Source organism: Mauremys reevesii, linkage group 5, assembly GCF_016161935.1.
Source record: "Mauremys reevesii isolate NIE-2019 linkage group 5, ASM1616193v1, whole genome shotgun sequence".
Classification (NCBI taxonomy): Eukaryota; Metazoa; Chordata; order Testudines; family Geoemydidae; genus Mauremys; species Mauremys reevesii.
In genome coordinates, this window is record NC_052627.1 from 11,343,531 (window position 1) to 11,366,773 (window position 23,243).

General features: G+C 48.2%; 1 long non-coding RNA gene across 1 annotated transcript; it reads left to right on the forward strand.

Moving 5' to 3' along the window:
- Positions 1-286: 286 nt before the first annotated feature.
- On the forward strand, positions 287-22,651 carry LOC120405823. Its single transcript, XR_005598908.1, has 3 exons — positions 287-355; positions 22,177-22,227; positions 22,369-22,651. It is a non-coding gene; the product is annotated as an uncharacterized LOC120405823 (long non-coding RNA).
- The last annotated feature ends 592 nt before the right edge of the window (positions 22,652-23,243 follow it).

Below are 23,243 nucleotides of genomic sequence, written 5' to 3' on the forward strand. Positions count from 1 at the left end.
GTTAGGCCCAGATCCTCAAAGACATATAGGCTCCTAACTTTGATTTCAATGGGAGTTAAGTACCTAAATACCATCTGAGGCTCTGGGCCTTTCTGTCCGAGCAACCATTGTTCCTCTAAATGCCTGGGACTGTGTAGAGTGGGTGGGGCAAGGCTCCCCTCTCTCCCAGCCAGCACAGACAGGTGTTTGAGGTGATTAGACTCAGGGGAAGTATCAAGAGGTTGGTTGTGTGGTTGGCTGGGAAGCTGATTCAAAAGGAGGTTCTGAGCCCAAGCCCCTAGGAATGCAGCAGAAGGAGTGGGCTGCTAGGATACAGTCCTCAGCAGGCAGGTTGTGGAAACCCTCATCTAAAGGGGTGAGTTTCCAGGCCGGAGAGGCCATACGTAAAGGACACAGTCCCAGCAGGAGGGCTGTGGAAACCCTGAATTGAGGGGAGGGTTTGCAGGTGGGGGAGGACAGGACTTGAACCACACAGTCCTAGGAAGGAGGGCTGTGGAAAGCCTGAACCTGAGGTGGATGAAAGGGAGCTCACTTTGGGACCTAGCCTATGCTGAATAAATTATGCCCCAAGAGCGGGGGAATATTGTTGTAAAGACTCTGAGTGGGTCATTTCCAGAAACCTGTCTGGGAAATTGAGGCAGGGTGTCTGCAGGACCATCCCTGGCCATGATGGGGCACTCAGGAGCATCACTCATCTTCAGCACCCATCTCAAAGCCATGCAGAAACAGGGTGTTCAGGGTGGCACTGTGGTCAATGTAAATATGGGCAATGAGTGATTAGGGGAATGGAAGCACACTTGTGAAAAGACAGTGCTCACTTTAGAGGTGAGGGGACATGCTAGAGAGGTATGCAAAATAATGACGGGTGGGGAGAAGGTAGATGAGGGACTCGTAGTCACCCTGTCTCAGAAGAGAACGGGGACATTCAGTGCAACTGAAGGGTGGCAGATTTGAAATGATACGAAGAAACCCTTTCGCATGATGAACAATTAACTTTTGGAGCTCACTGTCCCAAGGTGGTATTGAGCCAAGAGCTTAGCAGGCTTCAAAAGGAGGATCAGCTGTTTATGTAAATAACTACTGTTGTAACTTGGCTCTCCTTAGGTGTTCTGGAAGGGATGTAATAACCTCTCCTGTCCCTGCCAACATCTAACTAGTGGGGGGTTAGGAGGAAGCTTTCCCAGGTTATCCCTTAACTGCCTACTGCACTTTCTGAAACATCTGGTACGTGTCACTGCTAGAGTCAGGGTATGTGAGTTGGATCATTAGTCTGGTGTATTGTGGCAACTTCTTTGTTATGGGTGGTCATGTGACAGTCATTCCTCAACTAGCTGTGGTTTACAAGAGCTGCCTACGGGTGTGTGCACTACAGAACTAGATGTGTAGGGTGAATCTTCGCTGCACAGCGAACTCAGGTGATCAGCACCCATCTGAGAGCAGCCGTACTGGAGTTACTGGTGCTGCATTCTCCCAGGAGTGCTGCTGGGGCCTCTGGGGGCCTAGCTCATGGTGCTTTGTGCTGCAGTAAGCTGAGTTGCTCTGAGTCTTTCCCAAGGACTTGTGGGGGAACTTGTCTGTACTCCTAGGTGCACAGTAGGGATGGTGGGAGGGTGTGACCAAATGCACCCCTATAGGCACACCTTACACACTAGTGTAATTATCTTTGTGCAAAATATGCCTTGTGAGGAACCATCTGAAAACTAATAACTTGCTGGCCAGTAATGTCCTAATGAAATGTATGAAGCAACATTATGTGTAATGTTATGAATTCCCTCTGTATGGTATTGGTAGCACAGGTTCAAACCCACATAGACCTGTGTAACCCCTCCTGCCTAACTAGGGCTATCTTAAACAAAGGAGTGTGTGTGTGTGTGTGTGTGTGTGTGTGTGTGTGTCTACCTAAACTTACATGTATGTAGCAAACAAGGTTGTTGAGACATCAAGAGGGAGACAAGGCAAATCTGCATTTAGGCGTACACAGGGGAGAAGAAAAAGAACATAGGGTAACCTTTATCCCCTGACTCCATGTTGCTTTCTTTTCTGAATAAACGTTGCTTTGAGGGGTAATCCTCAGAAGGATCCACATTAAAGAGGGACTGGACTATAAAAGTGAGAGGCAAAAATGCCCCAGGTATTGCTCTCTTTCACCGAAGACAAAGGCCCCAGGCTTTGGGAGGCATCCTGACCTGAGAATTTGGTCAGATCTGTTGCTGGGAACATGTGGGAAGGATTTTACCTTGCGCCAAGTCCAGTTTAAGTTTTAGTTACTAGAAAGCATTTTATCTTTGTCTCTTGTAACCATTGCTGACTTCAATACCTTATACTTGTACACACTTAAGACCCACTTTGCAGTTAACATGAATTTTAAAAGTTCATTTATCAAAACTAATCCAATGTGGTGTGTAAACTGAATGTTTGGTAACTCCAATTAAAGTAGCAAGCTGTTGTGTACTGACCCCTTACAGGGGCACTGGACCTCTGATATCTGCACTCTCCAGGAGAGGGCTGGACAGTGCAGAACACATTTGTGGGGAATGGATTGGGGTCACCCTGGAGGTGGTGAGCAAGGCTGCTGGAAGCTGGACTGTGGCTGGCAGGTTCTGGCTATACGCAGACACTCAGGGTGTGACCTGCATGCTGGCAGGCTGTTTGTGAGCGGCCCAGGTTGGGAGCTGCAGCAGCAAAGCATTGGGAGGCACCCATGGTTGCAGGCCAGGTGGTAACACAACCTCTCACTGGTCTGGGTTGCACCCCCGAATGCGATAGAATTTTGGAGGAATATCAGCACTCGAGTGGGTGAGCCTACCTCCTATCTGCAAAGATTACCCCAAGTGAATGGGGAACCTGGGCTCTAACTTGCCCCCACCTGGTGCCTAAAGCACCACCACATTCAGGTGAGAGGGTTTTGTGTGGGCAGGATGGGGGGGTTAGGCAATACCCAAGAGCCTGACTTCACATTGCAGTGACAGCAGACCCCTGCAGCCTGATTTTGGGGGTTCTGAATACCCACAGCTCCCACTGAAGTCAATCACTGGTGGGGCAGAGACACCCTTGGGAATGGGGGCAGGTGCCATTAAAATCAATGGTAAAAGCTCTTTCAGCTGACCTTAGCTGGAGCAGGCCTTTAGAACTCGTCCGTTGGCGCTTCTCTCCCTCACGTTTGGTGTGGGCGAGTGTGATGCTACGTAGGGTGACCAGGTGTCTGGTTTTTGACTGGAACACTCGGTCAAAAAGGGACCCTGGTGGCTGTGGTCAGCACTGCCGATCGGGCCTTTAAAAGTGCGGCCAGTGGTGCTGCAGGGCAAGGCAGGCTAGTCCCTACCTGTCCTGGCACGTGCTGCGCCCCAGAAGCGGCCTGCAGGTCCGGCTCCTAGGAGGGTGGGGCGAAACGGCGCCGCATGCTGCCCCGAGCACTGGCTCCACATTGCCATCGGCCAGGAATCGCAGCCAGTGGGAGCTGGGGGGAGGGGCACGAGGAGCGCTGACCAGGAGCTGTCTGAGGTAAGCCCATGCCCCAACCCTGAGCCCCCCCAAACAGGGACCCCCTCCTGCACCCCAACCCCCTGCCTCAACCTGCAGCCCCCTTCTGCACTCGAATCCCTCGCGCCCCCCCCCCCAGCCTGGAGCCCTCTCCTATACCCCAAGCCCCTCATCCTCAGCCCCACCCCAGAGCCTCGAGCCCTCACCCCCTCCCACACCCCAAACCCATCAGCCCCCCCCTCAGCCCAGAGCCCGTACCTCCTCCCACACCCCAACCCCCTGCCTAAACCCACAGTCCCCTCCCACATTCCGAATCCCTCAGCCCCACCCCCCCAGCCTGTAGCCCCCTCCTGCATCCCAACTCCCTGCCCCAGCCTGGAGCCTTCTCCTGCCCCCTGAACCCCTCATTTCTGGCCCCACCCTGTACCTCAAACCCTTCCCTCAATGAAAGTGAGTGAGCCACTGAGGCAGGGGGAATGTAGTAAGTGGTGGGCGGGGCCTTGGTGAAGAGGCGGGGCAGGGCCTCACAAAGGGGCGGGGCTAGGGTGTTTGGTTTTGTGTGATTAGAACGTTGGCAACCCTAATGCTACCCTAGACTGTGAGGGCCCCTTGCGGCCACGTGCCCTGGCTGTAAGGAAACCACCATCAACACAAGCCCTCCCCTCTAGGCCTTGCAGGCCCCACTGTGTCTACAGGCCAACTCCCTGGAGTGTCCAGCCCCTGCTTCACTGGAGACTCTCAGTAGTCACAGGTTTACTGCTTCCAAAGAAATGGTACCCCCCAGCTCACCAGTTCCACCTCCAATCACTGCTCTGCTGGACACACAGCACTTAAACGTGTTTATAGTAAGATCAGCTATAAGGTTATTTCTCAGAGAACTGAGATTCAAGTAGAAGTGCAGGAAACAAATGGTTACATATAAAATTAAATCATAACACACGTTCTAGAGTCTGGACTTAATTAACTAGTTCCTCTCATGGCTTGTAGAGTATTGTTGGCTCCAAATCTTTGAAGCGCAGTATGGCCAGGCTGGCTGTGATTCTCCTTTCATGAGACAAGCGGGCTGTCCGCTTGCCACCTCGGTGTAGGATTCAATGTGGCGCTTGGCACTCCAAGATAGACCAGACCAATACCTTGTCTTTACTCGTAAACAGGCCACCCCCTGCTGTTAGTTTCATCCTGTGAATTGCCGCTCATCTGTTTTGTTTTGCCTAGCCCGCCCCTGGGGCCCCAATCTCGGAGCCACTAGCTACTATAATGCACAACAACCTCATGGAGTAAAGTACTACTCACCATAAGGCAATGTGGGCCAACGTTGTCTCTTAACGGTTGCTGCCATTCAGGAACTGAACGAGTCTCCGAAGGACCTAACCTTTTTACTACTGACTCGCCAGACCTGCAAAAATGGAGAGAGTGAGCATTTTTATATGGCTGTACAAGGACAGTCAGTAGTAGTTGTACAACATTTAACTCAGTGTCTTCCAGTACCTCTTGCTGCACCCTGCAGTTGTGCCGACCAAGGCTTCTGTTTCGTATCCAGGTTACAACTAAAAACGTAAGCCTTTGCCTCTTGTCACCGTACTTGCTAGTTTCTGCCTGCACCTACGATGCTATTAGGTAAGATGTGAAAATCAACCACACAGATCTGAAGCTAAAGGAAAGATGCTTGTTGATTTTTGGATCAGGTTCTTATTCCCCCAATTTAAATTAAGTTGCAGAGTGTCAAAGTTACAAGGAAGCTTCTGTATAACAGAGGGTTCCTGGGTATCTCCTGCAGTTCCCAGCTGCTCTGACATGAGGGATCATTGTTGTACTTGATGCTTGCAAACAAGGCTGTTTGCTTTTTCAGCTTGAAGTGAAGATGTCCAATGAGCCTTTTTCAAAGTTCCCGGGACAATGTGATCGCAACATGACCGTGTGCTGGGCAAGTGTGTTTGAAGGTCGTTGTGACGTGCAGTCATTCTCTGGGGCGCTGGGTGTAGCTGGAGACTAACCCTCATTTAAAGGAGGGAAAGTTAATCATAAAACGCACTTGAAAGCAGGCAGCTGATACATACCTGGTGTCCAGTGTGCCACGGGACTAGCCCTAGGAGTTGATTGGGATGGGCTACGCTGAGCAGAACAGTAGAAATAGGAAAACCAGCTGCAGCCCCATCAGCCAATCCATAGGGGAGTTTTCTTCGAGCAGTGTCATGCCTTCAGCACCGGGAGAGGAAAGGCACAAGACCCCCCCCCCCCCACACACACACACCCCATACACACACTCCTGAGGTTACAATTGCTTGTTTCAAGCCATAGTGATTCCATTTTAAAATTCAGCCCCCACTGGGCTGTCTGCCTTCCTGCCATACACTGGAGTAAGCAGTGGGCTTTTGGGCATTGATCAGACTGAATGGGGGAAAAGTTGTATAACTTCAGCCTGGAAAGTCACAGCTCACCCATTTCACAGGAGGGTGACAGCAAACCAGGTACTGGCTGAGTTTAGGTTGAATCTCAGTGAAAGTCCAGGGGCACCAGCTTGAAAAAAATAAAAAAAACCCACAAAAACAAACCAGGCTTATGCTATATCCACATTTCACAGGGCTCTTGTAATAACCAGCCTGGGCCATTTCTCCTTTGGCTTCAGGTCATAGCTACTTTACAGGAATAAAGTGGCCATCTGTGGAGTCTCTGATTCTCCACTGGGTTTCAGTACAGTCTAAAACAGGCAATATGTCCAATCAGCTGAACCTGTACAGCTAATAATGCAGGCGCACTGGAGCTTGGTCATTCCCATCACTATTGCAAAGGATCTGAAATATTGTGGTATTCTTCAGAATCGTTTCTTCTCCTCATTCCTTCCTGCACGCTTCCCCTCTCTGTTGCCTGAACGATCCTGGCCATGAACCACAAACAGCACCTGGGACCAATGTGAATACAACCAAAGAAGGACATTTCTACAGGGAAGCGTTGTCAGCTCCACTTCTTCTGCTCAAGCTATAATCCTGACAGATCCCTGACTCCCTCTTATCTCTGGGGGGTGCTGACTGAGGGCCTGTAAAGTGTCCCTCATGGTGAAGAGATCATGGAAGGGATTGCTGCGTACTCAGCAGCCAGCATCCTGCTCCCAATGGCTTTGCAGGGTGGCCAGCTGGCCCCATCCCAGGCATTGAGAGAATCTGGCTATTCAGCTGCTGTCTGAGATAGTGGGAGGGCTGGTTAATTCATCAACCAATTATAAATGAATGGTTGAGCTCCAGCTCCCCTCAGATGCCCTCCTTTAGCAGCCTGAGGCCTCTTAACAAAGGCATCAAACCAAGACTCCTCAGTCTAACAGGTCCTCCTCCTTTTCCTCTCCACACCTCCTCACCAGCTTCAGCATCCTCATTAGGTGACATCACCAGAATCTGCAATGGTTCACTCTGACCAGTTCATCACCATCTGTCTGTTGCTTCTCTGATCACTTTCCTCCCTCCCACTGTCAAAAGAGAAAAGCCTGAGTAAAGACTGCAACTCAACTCCCATGGGTTGTCAGGATGGGCCCCAGGCATTTAAGAATTAGATTCACTTTGGATGCAGCAGCTCAGACAGGTGATAGTAGAACTGGCTGACTGGAAGATACACCGGTGTCCCTGGTTCCAGTGAAAAAACAAAACAAACACCAGATGTGTAGATATTTTTGCAGCTCAGAATGCTGGGGTTGGTTCACTAGGCTTCATATGAGGTCTTATTACACTGGAGCATTCAGATGACTTCTGTGTAATCAAATGTTTCTGAATCCCAAGAGCTGTACTGAACTTTCACACAATGAGCCTGTGGAACTCATTGCCACTAGGTATCACAGCAACCAAGGGCTTAGCAGGATTGAAACAGGGCTTAGACATTTACATGGAGAATAATAGCCAGAGTTTTAATAAATACTAAGAAACCAAATGAGTGTCTGGAAGGGAAATCTAAACCCTCTTGTTTCAAGGCATGAGTCACTCTCTAACTTGTGGGGGTTGGAGGAATGTTCTCTAGGGCCAGGTTGTCCCATAACTATTTATTGAATAGTTTTGCTGAGCCTTCCTCGGAAGCAAATCATGTTCAGAAGTTTCTTGGCTCCACCACTTAATCAGGGTGACGTAAGATGAGCGTGGCCAATTATCTGCCTATTCTGCAGGAAAAAATACCACGGGGCACCATTCTGCAACAAATCCACCTCTGCAAATAATCATCAGTACTAAATAATCCACACAAGGGTGTAAATCCAGGGTTTGTATGCTGGTTCTTGAACCTCAGATCTCTGCCCCTTGAGCTGAGGTCAAACCTCTGCAGTGGTGACACAGGGCTAACAAATCCATATGTTCTTTAAGGTTCCCCCTCTAGCAGTCAGACTGTTCATGCACATCTCTGCTCACTACAAGTAGGTGCATAAATAACTTTGAAGAAAGTTCATTATAATTAACAGGGGCGGCGCTAGGATTTCCGCCGCCTCAAGCAGGGCGGCACGCCGCGGGGGGGCGCTCTGCCGGTCGCCGGTCCCGCGGCGCCGGTGGACCTCTCGCAGGCATGCCTGCGGATGCTCCACGGGCGCCGCGGGACCAGCGGCCCCTCCGCAGGCACGTCTGCGGGAAGTCCACCAGTGCCGTGGGACCAGCGGACCTTCCGCAGGCATGTCTGCGGGAGGTCCGCCGGAGCCGCCTGCCGCCCTCCCGCGGGACACCGCTCCAAGCGTGCGCTTGGCGCGCTGGGGTCTGGAGCCGGCCCTGATAATTAAGCAAATACAGCTGGTGGAGAAGTTTTCCAGGAGATGTAAGCAATATGGAAAGCTAGCTGGCTAGAAGGAAATGAAGGACAGAGAAGAGTCAGTTTCCTATTGGGATTAAATTTTTTTTTTAAGTGACCTGTAACTCAAACACAAGACAAATTCTCTTCAAACACAGCTGAAAAATTCTCCTGCACTTACAGAATAAGCCTAAAGAACAGGAGTCCTTGTGGCACCTTGGAGACTAAATAAATTTTTTAGACATAAGCTTTTGTGGTCTAAAACCCACTTCATCGAATGCATGGAGTGGAAAATACAGTAGGAAGATATATATACAGAGAACATGAAAAAATGGGTGCTGCCATACCAACTCTAACAAGACTAATCAATTAAGGTAATAGGTGAGAATAGCCCACCTTAATTGATTAGTCTGATTAGAGCTGGTATGGCAACACACATTTTTTGGGGGGTGTGTGTGAGATCTTCCTACTGTATTTTCCACTCCATGCATGCAATGAAGTGGGTTTTAGCCCACGAAAGCTTATGCTCAGATAAATGTGTTAGTCTCTAAGGTGCCACAAGGACTCCTGATCTTTTTGCCGATACAGACTAACACGGCTGCTACTCTGAAACCTGTCAGAATAAACCTAGCAATTTTCAAGCTAAACCACTTGCATCAGTCAATTTGTGGGACAAAGGGTTTATCTGAAACTAGGGCTAGTACCAGAACCTGGTTGTAATCTCTAACTCCAGAGAGCTTCCTGTTCTATGAAGTTAGACAAGCCAGGGGGACAATTCTGTCCCCGGTGAGAAGTAAAGGCCTGGGTACTTTGAGGTGCGCATCACTTCTGGGATATTTTCTATGTACGCTATAGCCTTGTAGGTCTGTCATTCTACCACAAGAGGGTACTGTAATGTAAGCTTTACTTTCAATTGCCTGAGATGAGCATGAGATTATCCTGTTTTAAGGAGCTACCTGAGTCATAACACCTCAGTCCTAGGGCTGGGTGATTCCTTCTCTGGAGAAGGTGGGGAGAGGGGGGGGGGATTTTTTTCTGAAAAATGCATTTTTGGGCCCATCAAAATTATTTGTGACATGGGATCAAATTCTGCAAATAGTTTCAGCTGGAAAAAAAAAAGGAAGAAAAATCGGTGTCAGCATTTCACTTTGACAGTTTCAAAATGAAACACTGACTTTTCATTTCAAAACAGGATTTCATTAAGAAATTTAGCAATTTAAAAAAAAAAAAGTGAAACCCTTCCAAAATGAAATGGAAAACCTGCAAGTTTCATTTAGGGTTGAACAAAATGTTTTGTTCGACTCGAAACAATTTTTCTACTGGGGCCAGGAAAAACTTCAGTTTCAGTTAAAATAATAGAATTGTTCTGCCAGATGTTTTGTTTGACTGCTATGCTGAAAAACCCATTATTCACTCAGTTCTGTGGCTTCTTTATTCAACTAATAATGGACCTGCTTGAACACCAGCACAGTGATGCATTGGTCGGCCCAGGAGAATGAATGTGAGACGCTTAGTTCGGCTGACCAGTGACAGTAACCCAGCTACAGTAACTACGATTTATCCCATTCAAGTTCAAACCCAGCCTATTCAAACACCGCTACAATAACCCACATGGAAGATGTGGCTGCAATGGATGCTGGTCCCGTATGAACTCATAGCCTGGATGGTCCTCAGTTGAGCATAACTCTTGGCCATTTTTGGAGTGAATGTGAATAGCCAGGCAGGCTGTGTTGCATGGTACTGAGGCTTTCCCTGCTCTCCTGTTGGAAGTGGTGACCTGGGAAAGCATCTCAGTCTGCCCTTAATGATGGGTCACACTGGATGGACCGTCCATCTTCTCATGCTACACATGGATCTGCCTGTTGTGGGGCTGGGTGGGTGCATAGAGGTCAGACTGCTCTCCGGCATGCTGAGAAGCTGCATAGCCACCCATGGCTAGCACTGCTGAGTCTGTGGCCCTACATGTGTCCTCGTCGCCTAGAGTTTCAGGCCAGAAGGGACCACCAGATCATCTAGGCTGATCTCCTGCATGCCACAGGCTACCAACTCCACCCAGCTCCCGCAGGCTAAACCCAAGCATCAAAATTAGACCAAACCATTACAGCTGACAGGGCACTAGAATAGGTCGAGCCCTCAGCACATAGTGGGCAGATGGGCCTCCAGCCCTACCTCACCCTCTGGCTTCTCTGTGCCCTCAACCGGCACCTGTGCCCTGCAAGCTGTGCATCACACTATAGCTGGTGCCCTGGTTCCCATGCTGAGGGCTGTCAGTGCAAAGGCAAGGATGGGATTCTCTCCTTCATGTTTAGGGTCAGAAAAATTGTTGCTTTCATCATAGCCTTGAACAAGGACTGTTAGATCAGACACTGGTGCTGGCTTCCTCTCCTTGAGCCAGTGTAGGCTCAAGGCTTTCATCCAGCTATTGGCGCTAATTTCCAAAGCCATGGGCTAAAAGTGCATTTGGTACGTCCACACAAACATCCTGGATTTCCTTTCCCATGCTTGCTAATCTACAAGTACAACCTTTTTGCTGGTTCCTCTGGTAAACACAGATGCCCGGGCAGTAACGTGAGTGGCCGTTTGCTTACAACCTCAGGTTAGCAGGTTCATTGGGCTTTAGCCCGAATAAACAGAATCCTGTTTAGTTTCTTACCAAATTCCATATTGAGCAAGTGCTGCAATCTTTGTGTATTTGGGTTAAACAGATCATGCTCTGCCATGGGGTTCTCCTGGCCCCAAGAGCCTGATACATTGGACCTCCCCTTTGGGTTTAAGGCAGAGTTGGGTGGAGACACGTGTAGCACTAGCAAGCTCCAGAGGAAAGGGAAGCAGCTGGTGGCAGCCAGTGAAACAGTAAGGAAGGCTGCTTAAATCCCTTTACGGAAGGGGAAGAGTAGGGTCAGGTGGGTAAGGTGTGGGATCTAGCCCTGGATATGCCACTGACCTGATGTTTGGCCTCAGGAAAGTCACTGCCCCTCTCTGCTTCACCTCCCGCCCTTGCACCTTCTTGGCATGTAGATTGGAAGCTTCTGAGGTGTATGTCTCACTAGGTTCTGTACAGCACCTAGTGCACTTCTCTTGGCTGAAGCCTCCTGGTATTACCGCAATGCATGTACTAATAAATCACTCCACAGCTGGGAAATATTGTAGAACCCTGCCCTGAGCTTCCCGTTAATAAGATCCCAGCTATGCTGACTAATGGTGGCACTCAGACCACAAAGCTGGGATCTGAATGTGAATGTTTCCAAAGAGATTTGGATTGCCCATCCCAATAAAAATCCAGCTTATGGAAGCAGGTCTGAGCCACCGGGATCCTATGCACATCCCAAGAGTTTGAGGGTCTGGTGCTTTTTTGCCAGACCTATCTTTAACATTAACTCTGCATCTCGTCTCTTGTGCTAAAACAAAACTGACTTATTTTTTACTCTTTGAGTTTTAAAATCCTTTTGTGTGGTTAAAAAAAACAAACACACGTCGCTGTTGATGCAGGAGCCTTATTGGGTTAGGTGGCAAGTGTCACTCACTGACCCTTGATTCCATGATGTAATCTTATCCTTTGCCTTTCTAGAGCCTTTAGATGCACCAGAGCCCTACAGAAGCAATTCGCAGAGCAGAACCAGGGTCTCTTAATTAGAGCTGGGCAAAATTTTTTCATCTGAAACTTTTTTTTCTCTGCAAAAAAAAATGCAAATTCCAGTGCACAGAAACATTTCACGAATTCCTGTTGACTTTGCTGAGTTGTTTAAAAATAAAATCTCCCAAACACTGAAAACAATCGAAATGGAAGGGTTTGTTTGTTTTAATTTTATTTAGAAATTTCCTTCGATTTATTTTAAAAAATAACAGTTTTTAAAAGAAAAATAGCTCAAAACCAAAACGGAACATTTTATTTCGGATCAAATAAATATTTTTTTCTATTTGTAAATGCCAGTGAACTGAAAAATCCGTTATTGGCCCAGCTCTACTCTTCGGCCATGTATACGCTATGGTGACAGAAACCCACACTACGCTGACAGGAGTTTTTCTGTTGGTGAAGGAACACACTTCCCCGAGTGACTGCTTCTGTCAACCTAGCTACTATCTTCACCCTTACTGAGTGATTGGCAGCATGTTCCAGGGAAAGGACACTGGGCCATCTGGATTGTCCCCAGTTCTGCCACTGACATCCAGGGTCACTTCGCCACTCTGCTTATTTTCTCCTTCCTTAAGATGGGGATAAGGATGCTCTGCATGAGAAGCGCCAAGGAAGAGTTAAGTATTCTTCTCTAGCCACCTTCTTCTGGTCCCCCCCACATCTCTTATTGCCCGGTCTCTGTTGTCTGATGTTTTCCTTACACACTTGGATCAGCTCCATGTCTCTGCCCGGGTGACTCATCGCTTCCTGAATTTGCCAAGGGCTGCTGTGGAAGCCAAGGGGGATGAGTCAGCACTTGAGATGGGAAGTGGCAGTTGCGGTTGCTTTGTGAGCTATCAGCAATAGGAGGCAGCAGACTTTGGCCCAGAGGAACAGCAAAGGAGCGCTGGCTGTACTTGGAGGAGATAAGCAGGGAGCGGTGGCGGTAAGAGAATTGTTTGTACAAGTAAACGTTGTTGTCCCTCTGCCCTAAGTCTCGGTAGGGATGATCTTTATTACAATCACTTAAGCAATTGCACAGATAGGTGAATGATTCAATAGACATTTTGACTCAGTATCTTTCAGAAGATTGCCATGTACAGGCAAATTATCCATTCTTTGCAAGAGGAAATGAGACTTGTCCCAGCAAGCCCTGATTGTTTGGGCAAATACCACAGTGAATGTGGCAGCAGGTTGATTTCCCCCACTGTTCTAAGAACTCCATGTATGTGTGAACATATCTGTTATCTTCCAGACACCTACACTCCACTTTTGTCATGGTCTGCCTGGAACTGATCTTATCAGGACTCTTCTTACCAGCTGCACACTTCAAGGACTGGAAAGGTTAAGGGTTGAGACACTGACGTAAAGAGACTTGCCTTCTGAGCAACCTCCGCTTCAGGTGGCTGGCACATTCCTCTATTCGTGCCAGGGCACATACAACTGACTTTTAGCAGGAATTTGTGAGTGTGTATGTACACAGGAGCAGTTGTCACTAAGAACAACCAACTGCAAAGCCAAATCCATATCTGCTGGGGCTTGAATGGGGGGTCTGAGTCAGAACCCCGCTCACTGAGGCTGTTTGCATGCAGTAGAAATATCAGACTGTCTAGCTTCCTACTGCAGCTATGTCGGGTTACATTTTCAACACAATATGGGAGGTGTGCTCAGAGATGAAGGTATTCCTAGTCCTGTGGCCAACTTTAAAGCACTCAAAACCACACACTATAGAATACTGAAGTTCTTCAGCTTTGCTTCTTCTCAATGTAGCTGCTTGTGTCTTCCCTCCCTTCGGAAGGAACTGAATAGCTCCTGGGCCTAATTATAAGATTCCGAGTCATCTGTAGGTCACCAGCTGACATGTAGCCTCCAGGCATGGTTCCTTTACTCCAGAGAGTCTTTGCTAAGGGCTGCTGTAGCTGGCCCCATGTTGGTACTGGCCAAAAATGATTCCTCTTTGGTAGTCTATGACATGTGATTAGGGGCCTACCAAATTCGCAGCCATGGAAAAATGTGTTATGGACCATGAAATCCGGTCTCCCACTTGAAATCTTTGTCTTGTGTGCTTTTACCTTATACTGTACAGATTTCACGAGGAGACCCGCCTTTCTCAAATTGGGGGTCCTGACCCACAAGGGAGTTGCGGAGTGGGTCACAAGGTTATTTTAGGGGGTCAAGGTATTGCCACCCTTACTTCTGTGCTGCCTTCAGAGCTGGGCGGCTGGAGAGTGGCAGCTGTTGGCCTCGTGCCCAGCTCTGAAGGCAGCACCCTGCCAGCAGCAGCTCAGAAGTAAGGGTGGCAATACCATAATATGCCAACCTTACTTCTGCACTGCTTCTGGCGGCGGCTCTGCCTTCAGAGCTGGGCTCCTGGCCAGCAGCCGCCGCTCTCCCGCTGCCCAGCTCTGAAGGCAGCGCTGCACCCAGCAACAGCGTAGAAGTAAGGGTAGCAGTAAGGCAACCCCTGCCCCACCCCCATAATCTTATGGACCCCCCCCCCACTGTGAAATTTCCGATTTAAATAGTTGAAATAATGAAACTTACTATTTTTAAAATCCTATGACCATGAAATTGACCAAAATAGACCTTGAATTTGGTAGGCCCCTATCCATGATTAAACGAAAGCCAGTATTATCTTACCAGAGAGTGAAGTAACCTTATCTCTAGGGCAGAGGTGGGCAAACTACGGGCCACATCCGCCCTGCAGGACCGTCCTTCCCAGCCCCCGAGCTCCTGGCCCGGGAGGCTACCCCCAGCTCCCCCTCCTTCTGTGCCCCCTCCCCTGCCGTCTCAGATCACTCACTCCACTGCTGGCGTAATGCTGTGGGCAGTGGGGCAGTGCAGCTCCTGGGGCAGTGTGGATGGTGGTCGGGGCGGAAACAGGGTTGAATGGGGGCAGGGATCCCAGGGACAGTCAGGAAGGTGGGGAGGTTGGATGGGGCAGCGGGGGGAAGTCAGGGGCAGGGATTCCGGGGGCAGCCAGGGGACAGGAAGAAGGGGTGGTTGGATGGGGCAGGAGTCCTGGGGGGGGCATCAGGAATGAGAGGAGGGGTTGGATGGGGCAGCAGGGGGCAGGGAGAAGGAGTGGTTGGTTGGGGCAGGGGTCCGGGGGGGCCGTCAGGAATGAGGAGGGGTTGGATGGGGCGGCGGGAGTCCGGGGGCAGTCAGGGGACAGGGAGCAGGGGTGTATGGCTGGAGCAGGGGTCCCAGAGGAGCAGTCAGGGAACAGGGGGGTTGGATGGGGCAGGAGTCCTGGGGGGACAATAGGGCTGGGCTGGGCTGGGCTGGGCTGGGCCACGGCAATTTACAAAACCCGATGCGGCCCTCAGGCCAAAAAGTTTGCCCGCCCCTGCTCTAGGGTCATGCTTTAGTTCTGTTGCCGGGGAGGTAGTTAGAGCTACTCTGCAGACGGACAGAATACTTCATCTCCAGGCACTGTGAGACCCTTCAAGTGCTGCACTGGCTATAACCAGAGAGGGCCATTTTGAAAATGGAGTATCGGATCTGACCTCAAACCAGGACTCATCCACCATACACGGATTTGCAAGCTTGCCTGTGCGCTGAACCCAGCAGTGAGGAAGTACGTGCCTGCTCTCAACTCCCTGAGAAGAATTCATTAAGTGGCACTATTGTTCCTAGGTGTTCCCAGTCCAGCAAGGTGGCGCACACTTAACTGTGCCACCTGATCAAACGATGGACATTTGGATCTTGCATCCAATTTCAGTGCCATGTCAATGGGCACAAGCAGTAGCGATGGACAAATAACTGACTTTCCCCCCCAGTTTTGGGCAGTGCCTAGGGGTGGGGGCGGGGGGAGTTGAAGGAAAAAATTAGTTCAAGTCAAACTGAACTAAAAAACTCTGAAACCTTTGCAGAATTGACAAGGTCTGTTTTGGGTAGAACAAAGTTTAATTTAACCAGAAATGCTTTGTTGCTGGGCACTTTGAAAGGGCTAGTTTCATTGTGGAGCGGGAGGGAGGGGATAATGTGCTCTGTCTTAACCACTAGGTTAGACATTCTGAAGACACTCAGGATGTGGAAGAGTTGAGTTCAGTTCCCCCCTCTGCCTTATGTGGAGATGGGCGTTGAATTCTTCCAGGAGCATGCCTCCCCCATTTGACTACAGGGGCGTCTCACCTGCTGAAGTGATTCCACTTTTTGTATAAAATACCCGAATAGTCACACAGGCTGGGGGATGGCAGGTGAGAGAAATGACTCTGCAGTCCAGTGCGTAGGGCATCCGCCTGGGAAGGAGAAGCGTCAATTTCAAATCCCTGCTCCGTATCAACAGAGGGAGGAATTGAACCCGCATCTCCCACAGGAGTGCCCTGACAGGGGGGAAGCTGGTACTGCTACACCCTCACCTCTTGTAGCTTTGTGAATCGTGCTACAGTCCCCTTGTGAATCTAGGCCAAGAAAACTTTGGGGTCGGAAACTATTCTGCGAACGTATGTCAAATGCATGACTTGTTTCAGGTCAACGGCAAGTGCATTTTTTTTTCTTGGCAAATAAACTTCTCCCCTTAAGTGTTTTACCCAGCTCTAAGCAGTGCGGCTGGTGCAGGGGAAGAGTAAAAGTTTTTCACTTTGACACTTGTAGGCTAATCCCAAACTAGAGAGAGATAAACTCCACTTCAGCATTGTCCCTGCGTTGTAAATTTGATTTTTGCTCCCACAATCCTAGAAGTTTAAATAGATGCTCTGCGTGTTGGTGCCATTTGCAAAGTGAGAGGAAGCGATGCACATAGGTAGAAAAATTCCTTTTTGACAAACAGCAAAGTTACAGCTAATTTGTTATAGTCTCCCCACACCTCCAGTTCCTTGTTTACATAATAACATAAGAACGGCCGTACCGGGTCAGACCAAAGGTCCATCTAGCCCAGTATCTGTCTACCGACAGTGGCCAATGCCAGGTGCCCCAGAGGGAGTGAACCTAACAGGCAATGATCAAGTGATCTCTCTCCTGCCATCCATCTCCATCCTCTGACGAACAGAGACTAGGGACACCATTCTTACCCATCCTAGCTAATAGCCATTTATGGACTTAGCCACCATGAATTTATCCAGTCCCCTTTTAAACATTGTTATAGTCCTAGCCTTCACAACCTCCTCAGGTAAGGAGTTCCACAAGTTGACTGTGCGCTGCGTGAAGAACTTCCTTTTATTTGTTTTAAACCTGCTGCCTATTAATTTCATTTGGTGATCCCTAGTTCTTGTATTATGGGAATAAGTAAATAACTTTTCCTTATCCACTTTCTCCACATCACTCATGATTTTATATACCTCTATCATATCCCCCCTTAGTCTCCTCTTTTCCAAGCTGAAGAGTCCTAGCCTCTTTAATCTTTCCTCGTATGGGACCTTCTCTAAACCCCTAATCATTTTAGTTGCTCTTTTCTGAACCTTTTCTAGTGCTAGAATATCTTTTTTGAGGTGAGGAGACCACATCTGTACGCAGTATTCGAGATGTGGGCGTACCATGGATTTATATAAGGGCAATAATATATTCTCAGTCTTGTTTTCTATCCCCTTTTTAATGATTCCTAACATCCTGTTTGCTTTTTTGACCGCCTCTGCACACTGCGTGGACATCTTCAGCGAACTATCCACGATGACTCCAAGATCTTTTTCCTGACTCGTTGTAGCTAAATTAGCCCCCATCATATTGTATGTATAGTTGGGGTTATTTTTTCCAATGTGCATTACTGTACATTTATCCACATTAAATTTCATTTGCCATTTTGTTGCCCAATCACTTAGTTTTGTGAGATCTTTTTGAAGTTCTTCACAATCTGCTTTGGTCTTAACTATCTTGAGCAGTTTAGTATCATCTGCAAACTTTGCCACCTCACTGTTTACCCCTTACTCCTATCAGGACAGCTCTGTACTCTGGTAGGTGGGGAACAGGCATTTGCTGAAGACAGACTTGACCGGGCCTTTCAATGACTTGAAATGCCAAAGCATCTTTTAAGCCTCACCCAGTAAATGTGAGAGTTGTCATGAGCTGGATTGTTCCTGTCCGGCTACCCATGCATGTGTGGCCGCAGCACATAAGCGGCCACATTTTGGCACTAACGGTGCCTCGATTGTATAGTCTCAGGAGACACCAAGGATTGAACTCAATTCTGACCCTACCCTACTGGGATGAGATACATTAGCGTGGCTTGGTGTGAAAGATTTACAGCTATTCATGCTGAACCTGTCCTGTGGTGATCACGCTCATCATCTGTGAAAGTAGCTCCTTTTATGAACTATAAAGCCACGTGAGAAACATACCTGGAGCGTTTCCTGTGCGTTTTATATATTGGCCTGTATTGCTAGAGCAAATTGTCTGCTCCACCTGTGTAGTCATTGTAACTGCACAGACAAATTACATCTGCAGTACTGGTCCCGTGTGTGTTTGCAGTGAATGCACATGTTAATTAGGCAGCCTACAACACATGCATTTGATGATGCATTTGCTCATGCAGCATTCTGAAAAACTGGCTCGTTGTTGCAATACGTTCCTCAATGCAGATGACCACCTCTCCCCTCTCAGAATGGACTCTTCCTTCAATTACAAATGGTACGTTTCAGTGTGAGTTCTTCACTGAAATTCTCCCTTGCCTGACTGAAAGTTGCTTTGACTCAACTAAAATTATTGGTATTTTAAAAGATTTTTGTCTTCATTTGTCCTTTTTGGGTGTTTTAAACCCCTCCCCTTTTCATAGAGTTTAAAAAACATGGCCATATTTGAATTCAAAACAACATTTTGAAACAATTAAAAGTTTCAAAATGAAATTGTCACACTGTGTGGAGTGGCTCACAACCATGGGTGCCTCCTTCAGGGCAGACTGTCAGAAACCGGGGCAGAGACCCGAAACTGGTGGTGTGATCTATAATTCGATTTCACCACACCAGTAACAAATATGAACTCCTGGATCACTGTACCAGTCACAGACAGTCCCCTTAAACTCTCTAGCCGCCCAGACAAACTGGAATTTGTGATAAAAGGTCACTTACACCAAAAATCACATAATATTTATGTTCCTTCCAGTCCCAGGAGACTCGCCCCAGATCGACTGGTACCTTAGATCTTACACCAAAAGTAATTCAATTTCTAGATGCCAATTCTATAGTAAACTAAAGGTTTATTAGCCAAGAAAAGGAAAAGAGAGTTCTTGAGAGGTTAAAGCAGGTAAAATATATGTACAGGTGAGTCAGACTATAATTTCAAATGGTAGCAGAGATGTAGCAATCTGCCAGTTTCCCTGTGGATCTCTGTCTTCTCGTTCAGTTGTTCCACTTTGTAAGAGTCCAATCAGTCCAGAAAGAAAGGATATTTCCCTAAATCCATACTGAGTTTCTTCTCTCAGAAAACAAGCTGACAGGATCACTACCCTGTGATGACGGAGAGTGAGGAGTACATTTAGCATCTTTGACCTCTGATCATCACATACAATGCCCACTTGCTTTGAAATTAGCACTTTTCTGGTAAAGTTCTTCATTTTCCTTCCGCAAGGCTTCTTTCTCGCTTGATTGGGTTATTTAGTTACAGGGGTGTACACTACGTAAATGTTTGATATTACATTATAAGGGGATACAGAGAAGTGAAACAATGGCAGTAACATCCCAGTAGTTTTCATGATGTTTAAACACCCAATACACTCTTATACATTTAGCAATCCCTTTGATCTGTATTAATACATAAATGACTTGGCCTGGGGCTTTGGCATGAGCTAACACCTAATCTGCCAGCAACACAGAAATACTTTAACATTTTTGAAAAATTCTCAGCTGAAACTATTAATTGACTTTGACCCAAATTTATGAGTAGCTTGGAGCACAGAGAAATGCATTTTTCATTTGACAAACAAAAGTTCACCTAGCTCTAATTGTGACACCGTTTCTGGTGTCAGGGAAGCACCTGCCCCAACATCCTATGCAGGTGGAGCCAGGGCTCACGTGAGTCCAATGAGTCAAGGAATATTCTCTTGATGTGCTGATACTAGGAAGCAGAAAACTCATTTATGTAATTTATAAAAGCAAAGTCCCAACAAGCCAAGTTCTGGAGGTGGTTCGATTTCCAGGCCCTAAGGTGAACAATGGGTATGGACAAGCTCTGAATCAGGTGGAGAGACATAAATCTTTCAGGCCCCATTGTTTCTCCATTTCCAGCCAGCATAATCCTTTCCTAAATCCTATGGCATTGAGGTGGAGTGCTGGGTACTGCTACCACAGCTAGAAATTCTTCTTAGCCTTTAATATGAAAAGGAAGGGAAATGAATTGGTGGCAGATGGGGAGACGCTTGACGCAACAATCAATCATTTACCTGTAACCTAATCTATTGTGTGTGGGGGCTAGCGGGAGTGTACAGTCCCCTGAGCTGCAGAGTCAGTGCACGCTTTCAGAGGGATTCAGACCAACAGTTCGATAAGAACAGAATTCCTAATTGTGGTAATTTTGTGCATACAATCTAGCACCTGACATTTGACCAAAAAATCTCCATCTAGAGTAAAACCCCAGACCATTTTATAAACAATGGCGACTGACTTAGAACATTTACTACACGTCTGTAGCTTTAGGATGATGGGTCAAAAAATAGATGCTCATATATCACATTCATAGCACTGCCATTAATTATTGCCCTATATTCTTGCATTGGCCTTCTCCGCTATCCCACTCACGTTCTACATGGCGTCCCTAGAACCGAGTGTAACAAAGGGCAGAGTGATTGGCATTGAACAGAGGAATGTCTGAACTTTATTGAGCAGTGGGCAGATCAAAGACAGGCAGCCTCCTCCCAGAGCATCTATGAGAGATGACAGGGCAACTGGAAGATAACAAATCATTCTGGGTTTGCCTAAATCCACCCACTCCAGTTCCCAGCTATGTCTAACCTCTTCCTAACATCCACCATGGGTGCATGCAGGTGAATAGCCTCCCACAGAATGGCTGCCATGTTCTATTCCAAAGATGGCTGGTTGGTTGGTTGTTTTCAATGGAGGGGTATAGCGGGGCGGTTACCCCACTCCTGGGATAAAAGGAGTGAGAGCAGCCAAGGGGGTAGCTGGCCACAGGTGTGGCCTGCTCAATCAGGGCACAGCTGGCCCTGATAAGAGCCTGGGAGTAAGGAGCCAAGAGAGTCTCACTCCTGGGCTGGAGTCAGAAGGACCTAGCTACCTGGGAGAGACAGGGTACCTTGGAAAGAGGTGCTGGGGAGCTCAGGCCTGGCTATCTCCCAGGCTGAGGCCTGGCAGGAAGGCCTAAGGAGGTACCTGGGCTGCAGAGAAAGGCAGCTGGTCCAACCCCCTAGCCAATGATGAGTGACCATTACAGACTGCAGTTTGCCCCAGGGAAAGGGGGCTAGATGACGACTGGCATTATCCACTGAGGTAAGGTGGGCATAGGGGGAAGAGGTTCCCCCAGAACCGGGAGACCCAGAGTGTGGGGGCACTGCCTTGGAGCAGCACCCCAAGGTAAGGGACACTGGGGTCCAGGAGGTACATGGGGCCAGAGGTGGTGGAGACAACAGGGCCAGTAACCAAGGGAGAGACCTCAGCCAGCAGGAGGTGCTCTGAGGCTAGAAAGAGCAGGACCTGCCGCGCTGGTGAGTCGACGCTCGGTTACAAGGATACAGGAGTCAAAATGGCAGTGGGGAGAGGGAGGTGGTGATACTCTTCCAAGCTCCACCCACAAAATAAGCTCCACCCACGTGAGTCACCAAAATGAGATGCATCTCACAGTAGATTGTGCTGACCTTCATTATATGTTGACGTGTCACTAAGCGCCATCTTGACTGGGGGGGTGGGGAATAAGTGGTCTCTCCTAACTGCCTCCTACTTGGGTCACAGAATGAGATCTCACAAAAATGATTAGGGGGCTGGAGCACATGACTTATGAGGAGAGGCTGAGGGAACTGGGATTTTTTAGTCTGCGGAAGAGAAGAATGAGGGGGGATTTGATAGCTGCTTTCAACTACCTGAAAGGGGGTTCCAAAGAGGATGAATCTAGACTGTTCTCAGTGATAGCAGATGAGAGAACAAGGAGTAATGGTCTCAAGTTGCAGTGGGGGAGGTTTAGGTTGGATATTAGGAAACACTCTTTCACTAGTAGGGTGGTGAAGCACTGGAATGGGTCACCTAGGGAGGTGGTGGAATGTCCTTCCTTAGAGGTTTTTAAGGTCAGGCTTGACAAAGCCCTGGTTGGGATGATTTAGTTGGGAACTGGTCCTGTTTTGAGCAGGGGGTTGGACTAGATACCTCCTGAGGTCCCTTCCAACCCTGAGATTCTATGATTCTATGATTCATGCATAGTAAATTGTGCAGATCTGTGACCCTTCCTCTCCTTTTTCACAGGAGCGACGAATAGCCAGCAATGTTGCTATTTAAACGAACATCCATGAGCATGTGAGTGAACCCCCTCACTGAGACAAATGGGGCATTTCTCACCCTTCAGAGCTATTGCTCCTGGCTCTCTGCACACACTCGGGTCATGCTTTTGAGGTTTTTCTCCACAATGTTACACCTGGAAATTGTCTCTTTTTAAAGGGAAGCTGGGATGTTGGAGAAAAAGATAGCCGATTGAGAGAGGTGCCAGTCCACCATGCCTTGCTGTACTCAACCAATCCACGCCGTGGCTGGGTGTACCAGTAGCCACTGGAGTTAAAGGTTAATGACCATCAGGCCTGTTGTAACCCAGCCCCAGTCATGTGATATAAAAGACCTGATTCATCTTGGCAAGATTCTGATTGTGCGTTGCTGTAAGTGTTTTGAAACCATTTTTCACCTATGCTGCTATTCTCCCCCCTAAATCCTGCACCAGCAGCTGGTGGCCGGCCAATAACAATCAGGTACGTGCCGCACCGCCTGCTGGTCACTGACTCATTGCTCCATCTGGCTCAAAGCATCTTGCCTCAATCTTCCCCTGGCTGCCTGGGTGGTGTTGACGGATCCCGCCACTGATTCTGGGATTATCAGGCTAGAGTTGAGCGGTGGCCTTGAGTTGCTATACCATTGATGGAAGTGCCTTGGCTGGGTCCAGCAGCTGTATGACTGGTCACATTCCATATGGCTGATAAGAATGGCCAGACTGGGTCAGAGCAATGGTCCAGCTAGCCCAGTATCCTGTCTGCCAACCGTGGCCAGAGCCAGCGGCTTCATGGGGAATGAACAAGGCAGTTATCAAATGATCCATCCCCTGTCGTCCAGTCCCAGTATGCGGCAGTCAGAGGCTTAGGGACACCCAGAGCATGGATTTGCATCCCTGACCATCTTGGCTAATAGCCACTGATGGACCTACTCTCCATGAACTTAGCTAAGTCTTTTTTGAACCCAGTTATACTTTTTGCCTTCACAGCATCTCCTGGCAACAAGTTCCATAAGTTGGCTGTGTGTAGTGAGAAGAAATACTTCCTTTTGTTTGT